Consider the following 23,881-nt stretch of genomic DNA (forward strand, 5'->3'; position numbering starts at 1 on the left):
TATATATATATATATATATATATACACTAGCTGAAGTACCCAGTGTTGCCTGGGTTTAAATTTTCTAGCAATGCAGTTATCAATGAGTTGGATATAACTGTTAACATATAAAAAATATGCTTAGTCGCTCTTCCATCACACCCATGAGGTGGCTGCCCAGTGTCATTTTTGTTTTTGTGGTGTCTCCATTAGCTCTGAACCCAAGCTTTTCTTTCTGTTCAGCTTTATAATCACTTTTACATTGTGAGATGGGTTTCTTGTTTCTCTTCTGTTATCAATGTTGCTATTCCAAGGCTTTTGGGTACACAACATTTTTTGTCTTCCCACCTCCATTTATGTCAGTTATTTTATTTCATTGATTTATGGTTATTTTAGTCTGTTATTTCAGGTCATTGAATTATGGTCATTTCTGTCAGTTATTGCAGTTCATTAAGGTTTTCATCCAACTCCATCCAGTGGAAGACTCAGAACAGACTCCCTATGTCAAAGTCCTTCCCAGCATATACTAACATTAGGTCAAACTGGGACCCCAACCCCATAGTATGTCTTATACCCGATGTCTTCAGCATATACTCCAAGACCATAATATGTCTTCCTGGATCCAATGTTACCACTCTGTGAAGTTTTCTTCCAAATCCATCCAATAGAAAGCCCTGAACAGGCTCCCTGTGTCAAAGTTATGCCTACCGAACACAAATGGAGGGCCGACTGATCCCAGGCCCCTATGATGTCTTCTAGGATCAAATATTACTAGTCTGTGAAGTTTTCTTCAACATCCAAATTTGCATGCAGTGGAACAGACTTCCTGGGCCACAGTTCTGCCTGGTGCATTCCGCCCTGAGGTCTGACCGACCTCAACCCCCTAGAATGTCTTTGGGGTTCCAATGTTACCACTCTGAAGTTTTTTTGAAAATCCATCCAGTGGAAGGGCCAGAACAGGCTCATTTGGTGAAAGTTCTTCCTGCCACATTCCACCGGGAGGTTTGACCGAGACCCTATCCCCCCTAAAACTTGGACCACATCACGTTGGTTTCATCCCAATCGGTGCTGGGATGTTGGAATGCATAACCAGACAAACAAACAGATCAATGAATTTTATATACTGTATATGATATAAATATTTGGCCCTGGCGCCGAAAAAGTTTTTTTTCCTCAGTTTAAACCTGGCCAGTATTTTAAGTTGGATAACGAATAGTATGATTACCATGTTTGGTCCAGATCCACAAGGCCATGTAGGAGTCTATAAAGAGCAAACACACTTACTTGCATATGTACACTTTTAGTATGTATATAGATATATACAGTATATATAACTATTTGGGGTGAAAACTAATTTGGCATAAACCAGATAACTGCATGAACATATGATTACTTCATATTATTATAAATGTAAAAAAATATTACTGTGGGTGCTTAATAACTAGGGGCCTGATTCAGAGGTAGGTACAATGCCGATGTCTGTGCATAGAGATGTTACTTGTTTCAAATCAAGCAGAAAGCTACTGTAGGTGGCAGCTGCACTGTACAATTCACACATCCCTGCTTGTATTTGTTTCCATGGATGCAGTGTGGGAGCACATACTGTAGGCCTGATTAACATCCAGCTCAGAATCATAACCAATATACTTTACTGTATACTATTATATTAAATATTGGGTGATCATTTCCATTTTCACTACCCATCTTATTACTGTGTAGTGCAGTTTGACATTTGCGACATCTCTTTAAACAGTTTAGGATTGATGTGAAGAATAGAGGGCAATTTGATGTAGACCTAAATTATATATTTTTTTCACTTTAAATTCTAAAATATATATAAAACATATAGTGTTTTTAACTATAAAAGGAATGATCTAAATGGCACAGCATTTTCTCCCAAATTATAAATACAATTACATTCCATATACCTTCTGCTGCATCTGATAAACATTTTCTTCTAAACATTTTAAATCCCTCAAGGTCCCATGTGGTTATTTTACAGAGAAAGCTCATTGAAGTATCACAATCCAGCTAATTTTAGTATTTTAGCAGGACATTTGTTGGAAGAGAAATGCAACATTAAACTGAGTTCAAACTTTAGTTTCAATTATGTGCCAAAATTGCCTGAATAAATTTTACATTGTTTGTAATAAGCTTGTTAAATTTAAATTAATATTTGTTCAACATAACTTAGGGGGACATTCCGAGTTGATCATAGCTGTGCTAAAAAAAAATTTTTTTTTTATAATTCTCTTTATTAGACAGCCAAAAGGTCATAACATAAGGTACAAGAGATCAATATAATAGACATTCAGCGGTGACAGACAGTCAAGTGTCAATATATGAAATGCAGAATAATGAAGGCTGTACAGGTTTTTTTTTTTTCTAACAATAAAAGAAAGAGAGTTAACAGTAAGTCACATCAAGTAATGCAAGCACAGCTGACTAGCAACGATGTAAAGGGGCATAAGTCACCGAGGTGCACCTCTGTCCCAAATACTAAAATTCACAATCATAAAAAAGGAAAACTAAATAAGCCAAGTCGCACGGCTGGTAGAGGAAAAGAGAGATAGAAAAGGAAAGAAATAGAAATAGAAAGAAAAGAAAAAGAAAAAGTATAGAGATATTGTAAATAGGTGAAATATGTCGCATGGGGGGGTATACTTCCTGGGGGGGAAAGGTAAGTCATGGCTCTGAAGGGAACGTGGTGTCAAGAAGTGGGGAGTCGCTGTCATGAGAAGGGTCTACAAAGTCAACTGACACGTCGAGTCACACCCAGTCAAGTGATGGTTCCCGCCATACGGCTAGTCAAATACCACGCTGTATCTCGGAAAACTTTCCAGATACAGTCCCGTCTATCTATAGGTAAACTATCTATATAGATACCCCATTTTTTATGGAAAAGCATCACCCCAGTTTCAATTTGGAAGGTGGCCATTCGTCTCTCACAAAATAATACATCCAATAAAGCTGATCCCCATTCTTCCAGCGATGGGGCCGTTTTATATATCCAATGTCGCAGTATCACCTTCTTTGCTACCGTGAACATCACAGTCAGCAAAGGAATCACAGGAGTGAGGTCAGATCACAGCCCCCAGGACGAGAACTCCGCGAAAAGTAACGGACCCACGTCTCTAGTGAGATTTATTTTGAGTAAGCGGGATAAATATTGGAGGAATTTACACCAAAATCGTTTAATTTTCCCACAGAACCAGAGATTATGCGCAAGAGTAGCTCCACTCATCCACATTTAGAGCAACTTCCAGATTCACCAGGGCGGAAATGTTGCCTTTGGGACGGGGATACATACATCCTATTCACAATCCGCAATTGTATTTCCTGCAACGCAGCGGATTTTAGAGCCTTTAAGACTACCTCGGTGTTCGCGGAGATCTCGTCCATTGTGGGTGCCCCTGGGAGTTCCCGCTGCCATGTCTCAGAGAGGCGGGACCATGAGGGGGCTGATACTTCAATTAGGTCACTGTAGAGATAGCGAATCTTGAACGGATTATATCTACAAAATGTAAGAGTATCGAGGACAGCTCGATTAGAGATCCTCTTACCTAAGGGGTCGCCAAGTGAGTGGATATAATGACGTGCCTGGAGATACATAAAAAAATTGGAGTGGGGTAAGGAGAATTTGTCTCGTAGTTGCATGAAAGAGAGCATCTGTCCCCAAGGATCAAAGACGTCCCTGATTGTATGTATTCCCTTAGACTTCCATGTATAGGAATATCGATTATCTAAAGAGGAGGGGAAATTGGGATTGCCCCATAGGGGTATGTACGGTGACTCAAAGGGATCAGTACTAAACATCTTATGAATGGAGATCCATGCCCTATATGTGTCCCAAAATAAAACATTAGTCTTAAATTCCTGAGGGAGTTTAGATAGGGGGGTGTGAAGCAGTGCTGCTGGGGAATAAGGGAAAAACAGTGCCTCCTCCAGTTCTAGGTTCGTAAATAAATCTGATCTAAGCAGCCAGTCAGAGGCAATCTTAAATAGTGGCGATCTAGCAAATATCATCACATTAGGCATAGTAAGACCACCTTTACGTTTGTTGAGAAAGGTTCGGGCTTTGGGCATACGAGGCTTAGCATTTTTCCAGATAAATTTAGAAAACAGTTGTGAACAGAGCAGGGAATCCTGTTTGGAAATTGTGACTGGGAGCATTTGGAGCAGGTAAGCCAGTTTGGGGAAGATAACTGCCTTTATCACCGCTATTCTGCCCAGCAGAGAGAGTTTGAGGTCCTTCCAAGTTTCTAAACGTGTTTTGATTGTTTGGATAATGGGAGTATAGTTAAACAGATATACCTGGGAAAGTTCCGAAGGGATATATATACCTAAATATTTTAGTTTATCATGGGTCATGGTAAATTGTGAAGAGAAATCAGCGTATAAGAGGGGGTCATTAATATTAGTCAAAGGAAGTAGTTCGGATTTATGGGAGTTTATACGATAACCAGCGAAGGTGCTAAAACAATGAATAGTGTCAAATATAGCCGGAATGGATGTACGGGGGTTGGAAACAAACAAAATTATATCGTCTGCAAATTGTCCAACTTTAACCTCTTTCTCTCCCACTGAAATCCCAGAGAAAGCCGGTAACTTTCTCAGTGCTACCGCCAGTGGCTCTAAGGCTGCCGCAAATAGCAAGGGGGATAAGGGGCAACCTTGCCTGGTCCCTCTATGAATCACTAAGGGTTGAGAAAGAAATTGATTAGTAAAAATTTGTGTAGATGCGTTATGATATATGGTGCGTAGTATGGCCACAAATCGGTCGGGAAATCCAAAACGTCTGAGTGTCTCAAACAGGTGGTCCCACGTCACCAGGTCAAATGCCTTCTCAGCATCTAGTGATAGTAGGAAAGTGGGTCCACCTGTCTCCACACCTCCCAAGGACTGGAGAACTGTCAGAACTTTACGAATATTAGTCACCGAGTGCCTGCCTGAGATAAACCCTGTTTGATCTTCATGGACCATCTCAGGCAAGATAAATTTCAAGCGGTCCGCCAACAATTTAGTAAACAATTTGTAGTCCACATTAAGTAAGGAAATAGGGTGGTAAGAGGACGGGAGGAGGGGGTCCTTACCAGGTTTGGGTATAACCCTAATCAGGGCCGAGTTAAAGTAATGCGGGATAGTAAGAGTAGAAAAAATAGAATTAAAGAAGGCAGTCAGGGAGTCGGTTATTTTAGGGGAGAGCAATTTAAAGAATTCCCCAGATAGGCCATCAGGGCCCGGGGTCTTCAGAGGCTTAAGTGCTTTAATAGCTTCCGCTACCTCAGTGGCAGTAACAGGAGCAGTCAGGGAGTCCGATTGAGTAGAAGAAATCTGGGGCAACTGCAATGTGTCCCAGAAGAAGCTTTTATTAATTTAGTCAACCTCACTATGTGAATAAAGGTCATTGAAAAAGGAGTAAAAAATATTATTTATCGCCTTTCCCTCAGACTGTGTTTTAGAGGCAGAGTCCCTCAGTGCCGTCACATGGTGGGGGCCCCTGTCGGATCTGAGTAAGTTGGAGAGCATTCGGCTAGGCTTATCCCCATATTGGAAGAATTTATGTTTTCCCGCGAAAAGGAAGCTATTATCCATATTTGTTAGAGTGTGGTCAAATTGGGTTCTAGCATCCCTATACACTTGTTTGTTAGCTGGGGTAGGTGAGGATTTAAAATTTTGAAACGAGGATGTAAGTGTAGCTTGTGCCTCTCTATATGCGACATCCCGATCCCGTCTGTACTTCGACAAGTATGCTATTATGTCTCCTCGCAGAACTGCTTTAGCAGTCTGCCAAAACAAGGCAGGGTCAGATATGTGGTCAGAGTTGTTAAGAGAGTAAGAGTCCCAAGAAGCTAGCAACATGTTCTTAAAGTCTGGGGAAGCCGCCATTTTGGCAGGGAATCTCCAATGTGAATTAGTACCTAAAGTGAATTTACCTTGCAGTACAATCGATATAGGGGCGTGGTCTGAAATAGTTATAGGGTTGATAGTTGCCTCAATAATCCTGGGGGACAGGTCGGTGGATACAAGAAAATAATCGATACGAGAAAAAGGATTGTGAGTTGAAGAATAATAGGTGCATTCTAATTCTACAGGGTTATGCAACCGCCATATGTCTACCAAGCCTAATTGTGTAGATACATAGTCCAGATTGATCTTGGGAAGCCGGGACCTCTGAGAGGAAACACCCTTCCTATCCAAAATCAAAGAGGATACCAAATTCATATCCCCTCCAACAATAAGAGAGGTCTGAGAATAAGGTCGGAGAAGATTCGTCATCTCTAAATAAAATGTTTTATCATAAACGGCCGGGGCATAGACGTTACATAGGGTTAGTCTGGTTCCCTCCAAGGTGACGTCTAGAACAATATATCTACCCAAGGGATCAATAATCTGATGATGGATGTCGATCTCAACTCCTTTACGGATGAGGATCGCAACCCCCCTCGCCTTAGAAGAAAATTAAGAAAAGGCTACAACTTCTTGTTTAAGCATAGTAAGCTTACCATGTTCAGCAGGAGTCAGGTGTGTTTCCTGGAGCAGAGAAACATCCGCTTTCATTTTATTTAAGTAAGTGAGGATACGTCTCCGTTTGATAGGAGAATTGATGGCCCTAACATTCCATGACATTATGTTAAGGTGGGACATCTATCCAACAATAGGAGAATACAAAGAGCCAATAACAATTCTTGAAATGGGGGACATTAAGAAGTATAATCCGGAGTAACAGTGACAGAAATGCTTCCCACCCCACCTGGTTAGGCAACTGCAGGAAGGACAGAAAAGAGAAAGAAGTAGGGAAAGACAGAAAAGAGAGGAGAAAATAGAAGTAAGAACAAAGACAAAAACAGTACATGAAAACATCTACAACAGTAAACATCGGTAGAAACAGGCAGCCTGATCCAGCTGCAATGTAAAGCAAAATAAATTAAAAATGAAAATGAAATAACCAACGGGCAATACCGAGTTAGTATATTTAAACAGACAACATTTTGACCCTTACAGAAAAAGAATGGCGCATCATCAACACCACCGTATTAGGCAGCAAACCAAACCAAACCCACCCCACAATAAGGTAGAAATATTAACAATATCACCCAGTAGAGAAGGAATGGCCAAATCTCGGTATCAAGTGTCACTCATCACCAGCCCTGGACGGAGAAGATGGTTGCGAAGCCAAGGGTAACCGCATATTTCCTCGAGTCCCATTACAAATTCTTTAGCAGAGTCCACTGAAGTAAAGTCCTTCGGACCTTGTGGGGTGAAGATGCGCAGCCACGCAGGGTAGAGGAGAGAGAATCGGGTACCACTTTTCACTAACTGGGAGCATATTGGAGACATTTCTTTCCTGGCTCTAGAGACTTCTGCGGAATAATCTTGGAAGAGAAACAGCCGTTGGCCATCCCAGTGAAGTGGACCTTTGCTCCGAGCCGCAGACCATATCATTTGTTTGTGTCTAAAGTTTAAGCATTTGAAGTTAACCGGGCGGGGCCTGAACTGATTAGAGTCCCGTGGCGGAACCAGTCTATGCGCTCGCTCAATTTCCAACGAGCAAAGGTCTTCCGGGATACCCAGGAGATCTGGTAAATCAGAGAGGAGACATTTCAAAAGGTCGGGGCCTTTCAGCGATTCTTTAAGGCCCACAATTCTCAGGTCATTTTGCCTCGAACGATTCTCAGGGTCGTCTATCTTCATCATCATCTGTTGGCGAGAAGATGTCAAGGATATAACCTGTTCTTTTAGATCTTCAATTTCTTTAAAGTTAGCTCCTATTCTATTTTAATTTACCGAGATTCTGCGTGTCATGGTCCCGAGTTCCGATTTCAGGTCCGATACTGCCGTCATGAATTTATCTGCCTGAGCTTGTAGCAGAGGTTCCACAGTCTCCTTAATCGCTTTCACTATATCTGAGTAAGAAGGAGGTGCGGGGGGAGCCTTCGGAGGCATGGTAGGTGGGGAGTCAGTTGCAGTGCCCAGATAATCAGAGTTAGGTGACGGTAATGGAGAATCAGGGCTTGGTTAACCACGCTTACCACCACTTCTATATCTTTGAGGTTTCGGTGTAGAAGAACTTAAGAACTTGTCCATAATAATTATTATGAGCTCATGAGGGTCAGACAGACGAGGCGGTACGCCGTTGGTTATAAAAGCAGGGGGAAGCTCTACATCACAGCCGTGAGAGGTGAGTATTCACATATTGCAGACAAATGTTACCAGTTAGAAGAGGCTGAAATCAGACGTAGAGCACCATGCCATCAGAAGGACACAGCTGTGAGCATCAGGTCTAATTCCAACACCTCCAGCACATATGGGAGGGTGGTCAGCAAGATTTAAAGAGCGTGGCAAACAATAACGGTATTGTAGTATGTTGAAGATTACAGCAATCCGATCCGCGGCATCACCGTGTGAGCACGCCAATTGAGGGTATATCAATAAGCCTTGGGATAACCACTCTTGCTTCCCACATGTGGTGGTAGGAAGGGGGGGTAGGAGGAGTAATTCACTTTGTGGCAATGGACTGGAGAGAGAGTCACCGGTATTGAGGGTCAGCTGTAAGGGTAGTAAAGGTGTTCAGTCCCACTGTTTTACGGTCCATCAGATAACAAACGTAGGGTGAGGAGTTGGCCAACAGGGGTAGGGAGAGGAAGGGCTCAGTATGGCCGTGGGGTCCCTGTAGATGGGTTTATGTTGGATACCAGTAGCTTCTATCAATGAAGAAATAATGTGCATTTATTTATTTATATTTAGTTTAGTTACCCCCTCACCTCCGGTTCCTACTCCTCCGTCCTCCAGGTCCAGTGCACGATGTGTGCTGGGGGGAGAACGGCACAGGGAGAGTACAGTTGCTCCGGCGAGAGACCGGAGCAGGGAGCAGCAGAGACGTGCTGGCGCAGCACCGGAAGTGCGCGTCTTTCCCCAGCTGCGATCGCCGGGTTCCGAGCTCCGTTCCACAGGTCACCAACGGTGTTGTGAGGGGGTCCCAGAGGACAGACAGCAAGCCCCGAGGTAGGCGAGGGGGGGTGAGGGAGCTCCGATGGTCGTAGGCAGCTCCGTAGTCAGTAGGCCCCACGGAGCTTCTCGGCAGACCGGAAGCAGAAATTTAGCCCGCGGCTTCGGCTGTCGGCACAGGCCGCAACCCGCAGAGACCGAGTAAACAGTCTCCCAGCTCCGCGGACAGGCGCACAGGTACCCAGGGCCGTCAGGGGTATAAATTGGGTACAGAGGGGGCAATATCTCCTGCGGCAGCCGCTATTTAGTTAGGTGGAAGCAGGAGCTCTAAATCCCTGCATCCAGCCGCCTCTCCAGTCAGGCCACGCCCCCAGCTGTGCTAAATTTAGCACAGCTACAATCGTAAACTCAGACATGCGGGGGAACGCCCAGCACAGGGCTAGTCCACCCCGCATGTCAGTGCCAGCCCCCCCCGTACAAATACAATAGCATCGCACAGAGGCGATGCCTTTGTATCTGTGGAGTAACTCCCGGCCAGCGCAGCTCCTGCAGCTGCCCGGGAGTTGTGTGTCGCTGCCGCTGGCCGCAGCTGCTGCGTGAGACATCACGCAGCCACCACGCCCCCCCAATGGTCCGGCCATGCCTGCGTTGGCCAGACCGCGCCTAATAAACGGTGGCTTAACACCGCCGTTCAGCCCCCTCCTGCCGAGCGACCGCCTCTGTCTCAGAGGCGATCGCTGGGCACCAACGATTGCCATGCGCCGGCGCACTGTGGCACCGGCGCATGCGCAGTTCTGACCCGATCGCTGCACTGCGGCAAACTGCAGTGAGCAATCGGGTCAGAATGACCCCCATAGACATTACTTCATATTACACTGATTTTGTAGTGCACAGCTCTCGTGGTATACAGATGTGAATTACAGTAACTGAACATACAGTAGTAGTGCAAAGGAACAATACTAAATTTACCATAACCCAGGAAGATATTAGTCATACTGAAGCTCCTGTTGACTGTTTACTTCAATTGGTTTGGGTATTGCTCTGTAAAATATACTGGGGAAATCCCATTGTACAGTATTGTTTCTTGCAGACACCTTTAATGAGACTTATTTAAAGTTGAGTTCCAGTTGGACATACACTGAGTAAAGCTGGACATACACTGCTTGATCATGTAGCAGACAGGGGAGGGGCCAACTGTGCAGTATATGGAGCCATTAGTGCATCAGGGTTGGTTTCACCCAGTGTAGCCTATTGCACCCCTTGTGCACTGGAAATGGGAGCATGGCTTATCATAAAGGGGCATGAAGTTCTCCGTTCACATCAGTATTAGGATCGTGGCCTCACAGAAAACCCCCTGGGTCACATCACTCTGGGGGCATGACCAGCATCTTCGGGGATGCAGGGCTGTCCCCAGAGACTCTGGCTGTACTGCTAGCTCCTTCTCAGTGACAGGAGCTAGGCACTGCAGTAGAATGTCACACTGTATCACCCGGCTCCTGTCACTACAGAGGAGCTGGCATTTTGGTGTCACCCCCTGGAAGGGTGACACCCAGGTGTGAGCCACAACCCTCTTGTGACACCACTCGATGGAGCATCTCCATATGCTACACAAGGTATGGAGGAGATCTCTGTTGTCAGACTGAAGAAAGATCAGGTGGATCGACCAGATTTGGAAAACAGACCGAATGATCATGACCATTCTTCAGCCATTTTCAGGCTGGGTATAATCAGCATTTAGTACTTATGCATTGAATGATAAAACTAGTCAACAATTTCAAATTGTATGATTTAACCATACACACTTAACATGAATATGGCAGTATAAAGCATCACTGGATCTCAAATCCCTTAATATTGTTGCTCTATTGGTTGAATATATTTTGTTCCCCCTGCTCATCTCTCACAGCTCCATAAATTTGCCCAGATTGAAGTCCAGATGCCAGTGCATATGTGTCTTCAATGCCATATGACGTGCTAACTTTTTGTAGTTATTCAGTAATTCAGCTACCAGTTCTTGATTTATGCTTTTGTTTCCTTATGATGGACATTCTGAGCAACCATACGACTGTTCAGAGGTCCGATGTTGCGACCAGTGGTGCTTCTTTGTACACAAATGGCAGATCAGAGATACTGTCAGTGGGTGCCCTACTGCAGCATCAATAGAATATTTTGCAGATCAGCTGTTCTGTACATGCAGTTACCCTGCATTAAGTCATTTATTTTGTCATGCTCAGGACTGTAATGAACACATGTAGAAGGACAATTAGCAGGCTCAGGTGACTCTTTGGGGTATATTTATTAAAAGTTGAATTTGGGTCTATTTAAAATAGACCAAAATAGAACCAATCAACTATTGTGTTTCTATTCCAAATAGCTCATTTACTGTCCTTAAAGTCGATTTTGAGTTCTTTTTAAAATTGCTGTGTGATTTGAGTTCTATTTGAAGTGCTAAAAGTGTTCTAGTCATAAAAAATCTACCCAAAATTAATAAAAATCTACCTAAAATTTACCCTAAACTGACCCTAAATAGACAAAATTATACAAAAACATCTATATTGGCCAAAACAGATCGCATACACTGTATCACCCACAAACACCTTAATTCCTGGGCTAATTTTCATATCTGCGATTTAAAAAAAATCATTGCTGTGCCTTTCAATGTCCATCAAATTGAGGTTTGAGACAATTCTACATGACATAAAATCAAATAGAACTATTTCTGATGGTTATATAGAAAACTGTGATTTTGTGTCGATTTTGAGTTGATTTTCAAATCGATTATTAGTAAATATGGGTTAGGAATTGAACTCTTTGTTAAAGTATTGAAGGTTCTATTATAGTACTGTTAACTGTACTGTTCTATGTCAGTGGAGTTTGGGTCAATTTTGAGTCGATTTTGACTTTAATAAATACCTGTCATACAAAATAGACTGAAAACCAAAATCGACTTTAGTAAATATTCCCCTTTCTCTTTTTCTGGATTGATAATGATGATGATGATGACGATAGAAAGTTCAATTGACTTATTTCAGATAGGAGATTGATATATTCAGTGTTTACTTTCTTTGAAAATCCCTCAGTTTTTGTTGAGGCATAGAAATAACAATCTTCTAAAGGTGTGTACACACTAGTAGATATATCTGCAGATCAATTGATCTGCAGATATATCTATGGACGGATCGGGCCGTGTGCTGTGCATACACACTGCCCGATCCGTCGGGGACTGACGTCATGAACTGGGTGGGCGTGTACACACGCCCGCCCAGTTCAGCTGTCAATCACCGCCGGCCGCCGCAGCATGTGTACGGGCGGTCGGCCGACCGCCCTGTACACACACAGCGACGCGCCAATATATCGGTAGATATATTGGCCGTTGGCTGTGCTGCGCGGCCGACGCGATACGTCTGTGAACGACGGAGTTCACAGACGTATCGGCCATACACACTGGCCGATGGTCCCGCGATATATCGGCCGTTCAAGAGAACGGCCGATATATTGACCAGTGTGTACGGGCCTTTAGTGACAGGTTTTTGTCAGACCATTGGAACTGCAATTGCAAAACTATTCTTGTTCCCCTTTATCCATTTCATCAGACTTACATAGCATGTTATACAACACATATATATGGTGCTGACATTTTATCTTAATCACCCACATGGCAGCCAAAATAAAATTAATAAATTTGCATTATCTTCTGCGTGATTGACCAATGTTGTGACTTCATTGTAAATTGTCCACAAATATAGCAAAATCTATTTGGTGAATTCATGTTCACTCCATTTTAAAATATTTCACAAAAAAATGCTGTGCTCAAATAAATACACTGCCACTACAGTTTATTAACCAAAACCGTCTCCTAAAGTAAACATTTGAATTGTATTTGGTTAAAATGTAGGCAAACTTAATAACTGTTATAATGAGGGGATTGCTTATAGACAAGATATAAATCCTATGGGAGGAGTCCAGTACAGTATCTTCAAGTACATCATGATAAAAGAAAGAATAGCATGTGCCAATTAAACCCCAAGGCTGTTACAGTATTGCCTTAAGTTTGTTTTTTACATGGTTGATGGTATGACTATATTTATGTTTCTTATGGTATTGAAAGAGTTTAAAAGAGATAACTTTAGAATCCAATTTATAAGTTCAATTGACCATCAGAGTTCATGCAAATTAATAGATTATTATTATACATCTATAAAAAAAAAGACTGTGGGCCTGATTCAGATCCCATTGATCTTGCTGTACATGTCACACACTACCAGTATCTGGTACTTTGTGCATGTGCAGGATCCATAATGATCATGTGCAGTATGGGTCATGTGTCGTTTAAATCAGAACGGCTGCAGATGTCAAGTGATTGACAGTCTGCAGCTGCTTGGGGGCATGGAGGGGGCGGCAATGGCCTCAATTTACCAAATTAGAGGCATATCGCCTCCATTTTGTAGGAGTGCCATGGCCTGGATCCCTGTCTTCCAACAGATATTTTCTGGCCTCTTGGTAGGAGCTGCAGTGGCCGCATTGTGTGACCCCATGGGTTACTCAGCCAGCCAATGGAGTCGCACGTGATCCAATGCTGCATCCTCAGATGCATCACTGGTTCACAAATGCATGCAGAAGGCATCTACTTATATTGGATGCCTCTAGCTGCATTAACATATCTGTGCATCACTGTTGGTCCATGATAGCAGCAACAATGCACACTCCAACAACATCTGTATTAGACCCTGTGATAAGTACTGGATATGATGATTTCTTTTATAACTAACATAAATGTACAACCTTTGGAAAGGGTCTCATTTGAACTGACTATGCTATAATGTGTTCACCCACTTGTAATTTTTTGGTAGATTAATTTGCTACTGTGGATTAATTAAATAATATCATCAACGTAATTTATCTATATCTTAACAAAACCCATTGACACAAAGAATCACACCTGAAAATGACAGAAATAATATTTTATTGAACACCAATAAAATACCAATACGCAATATAACTAAACAATACTAAACTTATATTTCAATTTAAATCATTGTTTTGCATGTTTTGAATTTAGCATTTTTATGAATAGACTGAACCTTACAGTATTTACTTCAAGCATATTTTCAACAAATGGAGTTTAGCAATCATGCATTTCAAAGTCAATCATTTTGATTTTTATTGTGCATGACACAAAATGACTGGCAATTAACTAGAGAAGTTGCAAGTTAAGATCAAATAAGCATATTCAAGGAAAATAAATAAAAAATACTTCTTTCACATGAATTTCTTTGTGGATGAATAATAGTTGTATTTGTGCAATATAATAAAAACAGCAAAACCGAATTTAATAAAAATTCAGCAATGCTAACAATGACAAATGTAAATGACTTTGCAAAGTGTTCTAAAATGTAGTCGATTAAACTTTGAAGGATTTTGTTTTAGAATAACTGAGAACAACTATGTGAAACAATTTCCAAATATGTAAATATTAACATATGAATTCAAATGGAAAATTAGCTGCAGTGATAACCTTATGTATAACTACAGCTGTATTATATATATATATATATATATATACACAGTATATAAAGTCCAGAAGGCAGGTGGCACTCGGAGACTGCAGAAACTGTGAAAAAAGACCCCTCAGGGGGTGTATATTAAGTGACGTTTCGGGAGGTATCCCCTTCCTCAGACAATATCTCCCCAAAATGTCACTTAATAAACACACCCTTAGGGGCCTTTTTTCACAGATTATTCAGTCTCTGAGTGGTGTCTGCGTTCTGGATTTGATATTGTAGGTCTACACCAAGTAGAAGGGCACCAGAGTCTATAGAGACCAAGAGTGCTGGGGCAGTAGGTTGCTACTGTAGATAGATAGATAGATAGATAGATAGATAGATAGATAGATAGATAGATAGATAGATAGATAGATAGATATTTGAAGTTCTACCCACATCTTTAGACTGTGTTTTAATGTGAGATCAACAAACTTTTTTCGATGATGTTCAATTTTTACTATAAGGAATGATTCACACATGTCTGTTCTGCAATGGGTACATTAGGTTTTGTTAAAGCAAGGGGTGAAACTGCGCTCCTTTCTATGTGTATTGGTAAGTAATTTTCTGCCTAAACCGGTGGGAGTTCTATCTTACTCCACACTAGAGGGACATAGCTGTATATGGGACAAAGGGTTTTAGCGCATAACACACTTGCTATTAATAGAAATAAGTTGAAGTAAACTTTATGTGATATCAAAATCTGTAAATTTATTGTGGTATATCAAGTAAACATGTAATAAGCAATACAACTCTGTGCTAATAGTGATATGGACTTCATTGTGTGTTCAAAAGGATTGGCCTAATACCGGTAAACATATACACTACAAACAGACACAACATGCAACATATAAATGTCTAAAAGTCGACAGAGGAAACATTAAAACGTTGTACTCCACTGTCTAGGTTTTGGGTAAAACAGACCTCTGCTGTAAGTAGAGGTATTAATTCCACTATGGGGTAATGTCTTTTATCACTTCCTGGTTTCTATTATAATATGAAACGGTCAGTCTTTATGGTAACCTTACCAGTTTTCTTAGACCATCTCCCAGTGTGTACAGTATCATATACAGATGGAGCCACACTCATCTAGGCTTCTCTGTTGCGCCTAGGTGCACCAAGGTTTATTAGCAAAGCCTTTCATCTATTCTCAGCTGCAATACAATACAGAGAGAACAATACAGCAGGGGATTAAGTCATTACAGCAGGGGATTAAGTCCGACTGCCCTGGATCAGTTAATCCTATTAAAGGCAAAGATGAGGAGGGCTCCATCTGTATACGTAAGTATTCTTACTGTGGCTGTAGCTTCTGGTAAGTACCTAGATTCAATGTAAGATTCTGGATGTATAATTTCCACAATAGGTGATATCCTCCCGTTGGTGATGTAGTGGTATTCACCTTTGGTGGTGTCTTTGGTGGATCTCCAAAGGTCTACCTGCAAACAGCCACAGCTCTGTGGCACGGATGCCAGTCGGGTTCGATTCGATATGCGATCAGCGCAATTCACCTGTTCCCAGGCTTCTTCAGGATAACAGATAGAATGATCCCTTTAGAGTTCCTATTTTATCTTGGCTGCAGTGCGGTGCAGAAGTGTTCCACCCTTTTTCAAGATGGCATTTTTGGTCATCTTGCCAGTCACTTCCTAAAAGATAGTGAATTTTACATATATGACACAACATCACAAACAAAAAAAACAAAAAATATACATAAACAGTAGGTGGGATGTGTGTGCCCTAAAGAGTACTCTATGTATTAATGTAAATTTGAATAATATTTATGCAAAATTATATATTTATTTTCCCATTTCACTGATTATGCTATAGTGGGTGGAAAAGAAGACTCAGTGTAAAATGAATGCACATACAATAGGCACACGGCTGGGAGACTTGTGATGAAGGAAATTGTTGCACTCCAAAACATAACCCATTTACAGTACAGTAGATGTAACAGGCTATAATCTAACTCCTCCAACTTAACGTTGGGTAAGGCCGTCCACTAATGTAATATTTGATATTTACTGAATAATATAATTAAAGGAGCACTTGTAAAATATGTGAGTAAAACTATTTAGAAAACATAAAAGAAAATTGAATTTTATTATTATTTATTTATTACCAGTTATTTATACAGTATAGCGCACACATATTTCGTAGCACTTTTACAGAGAATATTTTCCCATTCACATCAGTCCCTTCCCCAGTGGAGCTTACAATCTATATTCCCTACCACATGCACATGCATGCACTTACGCACAAGAGTAAATTTTTATTGGGACCCAATTAACCTACCACTATATTTTTGGATTGTGGGAGGAAACCAGAGTACCCGGAGGAAACCCACGCAAGTACGGGGAGAATATACAAACTTCACACAGTTAGGGCCATGATGGGAATCGAACCCATGATCTCAGTGCTGTGAGGAAGTAAGGCTAACCATTACACCATTCATACTGCCCCAGCAACATAATGTGCAACTCATTTATACTGTAGTACATTTCGATTGAGTTACTACAGAAAAAGTATATCATTGAAGAAACTGAGCAAGAACTGTCTGTCTGCGTGCACTAAAAATTACTAGCATAAATTCCAAGAGAAATAAATGATATATTAAATAATTGGTAGCAACAAAAATGGAATGAGTATGACTTTGCTTCTTTAATTGCAAATATAAAATTTGCATTAAAACAATAATTGTAATATTGTAATAGTCTCTTAATGACAATTTTCTGTACAATATAAAATACTGCACCATTTGCTTCTGCTGAATGTATTGAGAAAGCGACAGTATTGTCCCATCTATATGTGATTTGGTTATGTTAATTAAAAGTTTCCATCTAACACAATAATAAGCATTATTACAATTTGCCAACAGTAAGTAAGAGGGTTTACTTGATATAATACCTAAGCAGCATTTCTGTGTGTATTATACTAACATATTGTATGGGGTGACCCTGCAGGCCTGGTGGCTCACTCTGTACCAAGCCAAGGTTCAGGGCAGTATCCCAGTTATAGTCGAAAAAGGGGGGGGGGGTTTGGGGATGCCGCACAGGAAAAAATTGGATAGTAATGAAAAAAATGAAAAAAAAAAATATATTATCTCAGAGGAAAGCTGACAGTTTAGGCAATAGTCTAAGATAAATCACCTTCTACCAATAAGAAAAATTATATCTGTGGGTAGAAAAAATGGTGATTGTCAGCGGTGCTCCCAAAGGTCCAAACGTATTTGAGAATAGGGAAAGAGACAAGAAAAAATGACCTTGGTTGGGAGCACTCACTCCCGGAGAATTACTTACAATTATGATGTATGTATGAGTGGTGATGTAACAATAAAATAGTTAAGTTAAAACGTAACTTTTATTAATCTATATTTTGTAAAAAATTAGGTACACTAATTGAAATGACTAGGAAAGTAAAAGAACAAAAAAACCTGATTAGTAATAGAATGGCTTTGAACTTTCTAAGCCATACATAAATTCAATCTGCGAACATTTTGATGGATTGTTACTGTGGTGTTTCAGTATCTGGCAAGCATATGCCTATCCTTCCGTGGATTCAGTGCAGTCACCAATTCAATTCCACTGGAAACCTACAACACCAGGTATTCCTAGGTGGTCTCCCACTGAAGTACTAACCCGTCCCAACACTGTATTGCCTCCAAGATCAGACGGGGTTGGGCATACCCAGTGTGGTATGGTAGTAGGTGACGTGTGAAAAAAAGGGGCAGCGAGTGCAGATATTATATAAAGGATGTGTGTTATTGTGCCAGTTTAGCTGCATATATTCCCCCTATTAAATATTTTGTTGACCCTCATTGCACCAATTAGCGACCCAGACACATGGGTATGCAGAGGTTAAATCATATGGTCAACAGGGGTTGATGACATAAGCCTCTGTTTTTTCTGTACGGAGCGTGAGGCAAGACAAGGAAAACAGCCTATTATAATTTTAAGGCATGTACATTAGACAGACACAAATTTAGATGAAAAAGAGTGTCAGTTATTACAGATTGAAACTACTTGTCATGAAAACCTTAAGTGGGTGATATTTTCTGATACGTAAATATAAATAGAAAAATTGTTCATACTGAATATCGAGTATGGTATTTAATTTGTATCAGAGGGCGGAAAAACTCGCTTATACTGGCACAAAGATAAATCAATAAATGTGCTTCAAAAAGTATTTGTTGCAATATTAGACAATGTAATCATAAACAGTCGCATACCAGCAGCTGATACAACCGATACAATTGTTGCCATAGATCTGACATGGACCTTCCAAGTATCAGTCCATGTCAGATCTATGGCAACAATTGTATCTGTTGTATCAGCTGCTGGTATGCGACTGTGTCTGGGTCTGGGTCGCTAATTGTTGCAATGAGGGTCAACAAAATATTTAATAGGGGGAATATATGCAGCTAAACTGGCACAATAACACACATCCTTTATATAATAACTGCACTCGCTGCCCCTTTTTTTCACACGTCACCTACTACCATACCACACTGGGTATGCCCAACCCCGTCTGATCTTGGAGGCAATACAGTGTTGGGCCGGGTTAGTACTTCAGTGGGAGACCACCTAGGAATACCTGGTGTTGTAGGTTTCCAGTGGAATTGAATTGGTGACTGCACTGAATCCACGGAAGGATGGGCATATGCTTGCCAGATACTGAAACACCACAGTAACAATCCATCAAAATGTTCGCAGATTGAATTTATGTATGGCTTAGAAAGTTCAAAGCCATTCTATTACTAATCGGGTTTTTTTGTTCTTTTACTTTCCTAGTCATTTCAATTAGTGTACCTAATGTTTTACAAAATATAGATTAATAAAAGTTACGTTTTAACTTAACTATTTTATTGTTACATGACCACTCATACATACATCATAATTGTAAGTAATTCTCCGGGAGTGAGTGCTCCCAACCAAGGTCATTTTTTCTTGTCTCTTTCCCTATTCTCAGTATCCCAGTTATGTAGGGATGCTCAAAGCACCTTGAGTAGGGATTATAGTGCAGCAGGAACAGAGAAAGATAGTGTGTGTTGCACCACTCAGAAAAGAATTGGAAGTTAAAACAACTTTTAAAGATACATTTATTGAAATGATAACAATAGTTATTTTAATACATTCATTGGTAGATCATTTCTCAGTAACACATGAGAAAATAATTGAACACCAAAATACAAAAGAGGAATGTAAAGTAGAACAGCAATTATCCAGAACACTAATTATCCAAACAAGATCTACAGGAACCAAAAATAATATATGATGATATACAGCATTAGCCCATGAATTATATTGTAAACAATGAAGAAAAAACATAAATACATAGTTTAATACATGTCCAATTATCCAAAAAAACTGTCTGAATGACTCTCAATCCCAATTAGTTTGTAAAACAGGCATTCTTTTCTATACACTTCAACTCTATTCTGTACTTGTGTGCACCATGCTGGCCTTGTTACACACCATGAATGGTAGAACAGGTTAGAGGCAGAGTGGCATACATACAGCCAGGGCCAGATTAAGGCTAGTGGGGGCCCGGGGCAACAAATGTGTGGGGCGCACCCCACTACTGTCACTACTTTGCCCATCAGGGGAGCAGGATCGAGAGTGAGAGGAGTGAAAGAGATAAAAAGAGGGTGTCAAGAAGAGAGAGAGAGAAATAGGGGGAGCAAGCAAGAGAGAAAGTTGAGAATGAGAGAGAAATTGTATCAGGAAGTGAGAATAGCAAGATAGAGAGAGGGTGTCAGGGAGCGTGTGAGAGAAACGCGGTTGGCGTAGAAATATGGCACGTACCTTACATGCGGTTCTGCGAACGTAAATACCTTAAGGAATCCAACTATGAAACGATATACATTTCTAATGTGGTCCAACGCACATGCAGATTTAATACTAACAGAAAAAGGTAAAATAACACAAGTACAGAAATACAGGTAAACAGCAAGTATTTTACACACTGTCAGAGTATGTTACAGCCGATACACATACGCAAGCGCCACCCTGGATCTAGGTAACAGTCGTCAGCAGATAACCATGATAGTTCTGAGATAGGAGATCTCTGGAATGGATCCAATCAACTGTATTTATACAGTAGCTTCTAACACACACACAATACAATAATAAACACGCTGTTCTTATTGGTCCATGATGTAAACATTTTCGTAACTCAGTGGACCATTGGTCCATTCAAAGGTATTGTTCTCAGGAATGTGACTGTAGATTCCCTCAGGCTCCCACCATGCAGGTAATTTGAAAAGGCTAGTTACATGCCCCTCACAATACACAATATTTCACCTATAATACATTTCTCCCAATAGCGTAAGCCCACAGTATGTGATATTCTATCTGCACATACCGGGGTGCAGCAATTGGAGAGCTGAACACAATGATGACTTTCACAAGATAGAGGGTGTTGGTGCAAGAGCAAAAGAGAGAGGATGTCAGGGAAAGAGAGGTTATATCAGAAAGAGGGGGGAAAGCAAGAGAGAGAGGTTGTTAGGGAGATAGAGGGGAGCAAAAGAGAGGGTGTCAGGCAGAAAGTGATAAAAAAAGAGAGGGGTGATGAAGAAAAAGAAAGAAAGAAAGAAAGAAAGAAAGAAAGAAAGAAAGAAAGAAAGAAAGAAAGAAAGAAAGAAAGAAAGAAAGAAAGAAAGAAAGAAAGAAAGAAAGAAAGAAAGAAAGAAAGAAAGAAAGAAAGAAAGAAAGAAAGAAAGAAAGAAAGAAAGAAAGAAAGAAAGGGATGAGAAGGGAGAGATAAAGAGTTGTGGGTGTCTGGAAGAGAGAGGGGAGCAAGAGAGGGAGAGAGATAGGGTGTCAAGGAGAAAGGGAAAGGGAGGTGGAGCGAGTGGGAGAGAGACAGAGGGTGTAAGGGAGTGAGAGAAAAGGAAGCAAGAGAGAGAGAGTGTGTTTCAAGGGGAGAGAGGGGGAGAGACAGTAAAGAGGGGGAGTAAGCAGGAGGGAGAGACAGTGTAAAGGATATAAAGAACATGTCAGGGAGAGAAAGAGGGAGAGACAAAGAGAGGGAGAGAGAGGGGATCAAGAGAGAGATGGAAGGGGAGCAAGATGGAGTTAGAAAGGAGAGAGAGAGGAAGAGGGATTGAGTGGGAGAGAGAGAGAAGGTGTCAGGGAGGGAGGGTGGGAGAGAGAGGGGGAGCAAGAGAGAGGGAGAGAGTATCAAGGAGAGAGATGGGAGACAAAAGAGAGGGAGATAGAAAGGCACTGATATAGGGGAGCTAGAGGGAGATAGAGAGGGGAGAAACTGAGAGAGGGAGGGGGAGTGAGCAGGAGAGCATGATGCAAAGAAAAAAAGAGGTGCAATGAGGTAGCTGTGTGACTAAGCTAAGCGACCCAAGTGGCCGACACAAACACCTGGCCCATCTAGGAGTGGCACTGCAGTTTTCTAGTGAGAGGATGAGTGTTTCCATCCTCATGTGAATCTGAACCACTAGCCATGAACATAGGCCAGGGCCTTAGCCATTCCTTGCCACTCTGTGTTGTAAATGGCATATTGGCAAGTTTACGCTTCTCATCAGACGCTTTTAATTTTGATTTTTGGGTCATTTTACTGAACTTTTGTAGTATACTTGACGACAGAGGTAGAGCAATGGACTACTGTACCGTACTTCTATATATATACTGGTGGTCACAGCAACATTCTGCACTGTCCCCTCCTACTATATACTGCGCACAACTAAAATGCAGCACAGGTATGGATGCATAGTATACTTGACGACAAAGAGGTAGAGCAGTGGACTACTGTACCGTACTGCTATATATACACTGGCGGTCACAGCAACATTCTGCACTGTTCCCTCCTACTATATACTGCGCACAACTAAAATGCAGCACAGGTATGGATGCATAGTATACTTGACGACACAGAGGTAGAGCAGTGGACTACTGTACAGTACTGCTATATATATACTGGTGGTCACAGCTACATTCTGCACTGTCCCCTCCTACTATATACTGCGCACAACTAAAATGCAGCACAGGTATGGATGCATAGTATACTTGACGACAAAGAGGTAGAGCAGTGGACTACTGTACCGTACTGCTATATATATATACTGGTGGTCACAGCAACATTCTGCACTGTCCCCTCCTACTATATACTGCACACAACTAAAATGCAGCACAGGTATGGATGCATAGTAAACTTGACGACACAGAGGTAGAGCAGTGGACTACTGTACCGTACTGCTATATATATATTGGTGGTCACAGCAACATTCTGCACTGTCCCCTCCTAATATATACTGCACACAACTAAAATGCAGCACAGGTATGGATGCATAGTATACTTGACGACACAGAGGTAGAGCAGTGGACTACTGTACCGTACTGCTATATATATATTGGTGGTCACAGCAACATTCTGCACTGTCCCCTCCTACTATATACTGCGCACAACTAAAATGCAGCACAGGTATGGATGCATAGTATACTTGACGACACAGAGGTAGAGCAGTGGACTACTGTACCGTACTGCTATATATATACTGGTGGTCACAGCAACATTCTGCACTGTCCTCCTACTATATACTACAATGCAGCACAGATATGGAGCGTTCTTCAGGCAGAGAACGTAGATATTTTCAGCACACTGAGCACAGATATTTGCAAGCACACTGAGCACAGATATTTGCAGCACACTGAGCACAGATATTTGCAGCACACTGAGCACAGATATTTGCAGCACACTGAACACAGAAACTGAAAGAACGCAGCCACGTCCTCTCGCTATCATCTCCAAAGCACGAGTGAAAATGGCGGCTACGAGCAGCTCCTTATATAGAATACGAATCTCGCGAGAATCCGACAGCGGGATGATGACGTTCGGGCGCGCTCGGGTTAACCGAGCAAGGCATGAAGATCCAAGGCTGTAAAATGGGTGAAGTTCGGGGGGGTTCGGATCCCGAGGAACCGAACCCGCTTATCACTAGATCTGGATAGAACAATACATACATTTCAACAGGTCTGGATAGAACAATACATACACTTCCACAGTCTCGCTCGGGGCTATCCAACTATCCCCGATAAACTGGTGGGGGCTTCAGCTTATTAGGGATTTTATTTCACTTGCCTCTGGGATTTGGTTTTTCCAGCCTCTGGCCAGTGATAAAACACACAGCTTTCACTGAACCTGCAGCGACCTAGTAGGATAGCCCATATATGGGTCTAGATATGCAAATGGCATTCAAAATGAGTGTAAAGCTTAAAGGTATATCACCAGTCCCATGGAAAATAAACAGGGTCCAAATTAGCAATGGATGGCAATGCACAGTTGGTGGTTTCCCTGGTAGACATGGTGATTAGGCAAGGATTTCCATGGAAGGCTGTGTATCCTTTTGGAGGTATCAGGGAGGTCCTTGTAGTGGCATGTCTGCTGGCAGAAAGAGTCTGCTGACG

The 23,881-nt window shown here is 41.5% G+C and overlaps 1 protein-coding gene and 2 pseudogenes across 1 annotated transcript in view; 2 read left to right on the forward strand and 1 right to left on the reverse strand.

Moving 5' to 3' along the window:
• The window catches only part of SGCZ (sarcoglycan zeta), a 1,577,608-nt gene that overhangs the window by 693,907 nt on the left and 859,820 nt on the right, over window positions 1–23,881 (forward strand). The gene's annotated exons all lie outside the window — the stretch shown is intronic.
• LOC134946289 (5S ribosomal RNA) lies at window positions 18,052–18,170 on the reverse strand (annotated as a pseudogene).
• On the forward strand, window positions 18,952–19,070 carry LOC134936602 (5S ribosomal RNA; annotated as a pseudogene).

This window comes from Pseudophryne corroboree, chromosome 1 (genome assembly GCF_028390025.1).
Source record: "Pseudophryne corroboree isolate aPseCor3 chromosome 1, aPseCor3.hap2, whole genome shotgun sequence".
NCBI lineage: Eukaryota > Metazoa > Chordata > Amphibia > Anura > Myobatrachidae > Pseudophryne > Pseudophryne corroboree.